At 28.0% G+C, this 3,112-nt stretch overlaps 1 non-coding gene across 1 annotated transcript; it reads left to right on the forward strand.

The window, feature by feature from the left end:
* Window positions 1-541: 541 nt before the first annotated feature.
* Window positions 542-652, forward strand: LOC140974659 (small nucleolar RNA R71). The gene has a single exon (XR_012174817.1). It is a non-coding gene; the product is annotated as a small nucleolar RNA R71 (small nucleolar RNA).
* The last annotated feature ends 2,460 nt before the right edge of the window (window positions 653-3,112 follow it).

Here is a 3,112-nt window from a genome sequence, read left to right on the forward strand (position 1 = left end):
TTGTTGTGAGGGTTGTGCATTATTATCATTCCTCCAACTAAAATTAGGATGATTTTTCCATCCAGGATTATATGATGTTGCAAAAGGATCTAATATTGGTTTTTTATAATTGTTAACATAATTTGCTTGTTCATGGAGACATTCTTTAAATGAAGGTAATGTTGGACAATCTTTTGTAGCATGATCATGTGTATCACATATATGACAAACAATTTCTTGAATACTTTTTAATTGACCACTCTTTTTCATTTCTAATGACTCAATTTTTCTTGCTAAAGATGCAAGTTTAGCTTGAATATCTATATCATCTTTAAGATTATAGATACCACCCCCATTTGTTGAATTATTGATTTTAGTTGTTGGTGGTTCTATTGTGCCTATATTATCCCAATTTTGAGCATTTTCTGCTAATGAATCCAAATACTCCATAGCTTCATTTGGGTTTTTATCTTCAAAAGTTCCATTACACATGAATTCTATCATTTGCCTATCTTTAGGTATTAGACCTTCATAAAAGTGAGAAACTATTCTCCATGTTTCAAAACCATGATGTGGGCATGTATTAAGTAATTCTTTATATCTATCCCAACATTGATAAAATGTTTCTCCTTGTTTTTGAGAAAAAGTAGTAATTTGTCTTTTAAAAGAGTTTGTTCTATGGGAAGGAAAAAACTTTTTGAGAAATTGTTGTTGCATTTCTTCCCATGATCTTATTGAACTTGATCTCAAATTTTGTAGCCATGTTTTAGCTTTATCTTTTAAAGAAAAAGGGAAAAGCTTTAATCGAACTATATCCATGCTACAATTTTGATCATTATAAGTGTTACAAACTTCCTCAAATTCTCTTAGATGTAAATATGGATTTTCAGAATCTAAGCCATGAAAATTTGGTAAAAGTTGAATAATTTGAGGTTTAAAGTTGAAATTAGATGCATCAGGAGGAAAAACTAAACAAGATGGGGCACTAGTTCTAATAGGGTTCATATGGTGCCTAAGTGTTCTTAATTGATCATGTTCTTGATTATTATTATTATTATTGTTATTATTGTTATCATTATCTTGATTATTTGAATTATCATCCATGTTTAAATTATTTTCAGATACTCGAATAAGTCTACCACTTTTTTCGACTCCAAATACTCATAAAAAAAAAAAACACAATACTTATAAATAAAACATAATTAACAAATATAAACTTAATTTATACCTCCCCGGCAACGGCGCCAAAAACTTGCTACTACTTAAATTATAATTCACCCAAGTGTAGGTTGTCTGCAAGTAATATATTTCGTAAGTACGAGATCGATCCACAGAGAGGTTATTTTAAGTTTAAATTTATTAATTTATAGATTACCAAATGCAAGAACGAAGTTTACAAATTATAAATTTTGTCAAGGCTCGAGGATTTATTCTTGGTTTATGCAATATTGTTTAACTAAAAGTAAAACAAAGGAAACCACCATAAATAATGGTTCCAAGAAAATAAAAATATTTAAACACACACCTAATATAATATAGTTCCCACTATAGAAAATACCGAATTCACCGATATTTTATATATGGTACCTATGATTATATATATAACTATATAAATATATAACTGCATAAAATAAATGTTAAATTAAATCATTATATTTCATTTAGAACAACCGGCAGAGCCACGCTATTGCCTAAATGAAATATATGATTTAATAAGTTAGTTGCGGGAAAGTAAAAGTTAGTTGCGATAAAGTAAAAGTTAGATGCGGAAAGTAAAAGTTAGTTGCGATAAAGTAAATGTTAGATGCGGAAAGTAAAAGTTAGTTGCGATAAAGTAAATGTTAGATTGTTAGATATCATAATATTTCATTTAGAACAACCGGCAGAGCCACGCTATCGTCTAAATGAAATATATGATATAATTATATATATATATATATATATATATATATATGTATAATATAACAATAATAATTGATGAAATATTTATTGTATCAAAATTAAACAACAAATCAAGATAACCACTTAAATGGTATCAAGCATTTGATGTAAATTGATAACAACAAATAATTCATTTTTATACCTACAATAAAAAGAAATTAGCAAAATGAAAAGAAATAAAGAAAGAATATACAAAATATAAACAATCTTACTTCACCAAGAATTCATCCTCTTCACCTTGACATAATAGATTTAGCTTTCCATGAACTTACTTTTGATCAACACTAAAAACATCACTCATAATTTGGAAAATGAAAAATATATTGGAACTTAGAACTTTTATACACACTCACACTATATTTTACAATGAGATAGAATGATTCTCAAGCTAGCACAAGGCCTCTATTTATAGGCCAAATGAGAGAAATGGTCAAAAATTCTATTAATGCAATGTAGTTGTAATAGTAGTCTTTGTCTCCTCCAACTTCAATTCCATGCCCCTTCTTTCAATGCTTTGTTCCATGACTTTAATCACCGAATTTGACTCAGCTCAAAACAGCAAACATGTGGGGAATTGTCTGTAAATGAATTTGGCTACTTGGTTCACCTCATTTGGTTAAATATTGAAATAGTTATGATTTTTTTACTATATGCTGGTCATGGTGAAAGTAAATTTGTCCTCATTTTGATATTTTCACAATTTGATCATCTTAACAAACTTTTTAGGCAATCATGTCTTCTGCAAAGTTGTAGATAATTTCTCAAAGATTCCAAAAATATTTGAAACACCTCCATTTGAATTTTCTAGCTTGAGTTATCATTATTTTACCAACACGTAGAAAACCTGAAAATAAAACATATTTAGTAAGACATTTAAATATAAACACACAATACTAAAATAACATAATTTTATAATTTTAATGAAACTTAAATTTTAAAATATAGGTTTTAACATATAATAAATTATTAATTTTAAGTTCCGTCACTTCTATGCATGTGGTTCGTGTGAACCTTCGAATTTTCGGGGCGTTACAAGTTACTATCAGTCTTCTTGATCAGTTAGTTCAATCTATTAAGTGCTCAGTTTGTCAAACTTCCGAAATTCAGTTTCCAACAATTTTATCCTTTTTGGTGTTTGACAAAACTTAGAAAATATGAACTGATCAACTGAACTTATTATAGATAAAATAAC

The sequence above is a fragment of the Primulina huaijiensis genome, chromosome 3 (genome assembly GCF_012295235.1).
Source record: "Primulina huaijiensis isolate GDHJ02 chromosome 3, ASM1229523v2, whole genome shotgun sequence".
In the NCBI taxonomy this organism is placed as follows: domain Eukaryota; kingdom Viridiplantae; phylum Streptophyta; class Magnoliopsida; order Lamiales; family Gesneriaceae; genus Primulina; species Primulina huaijiensis.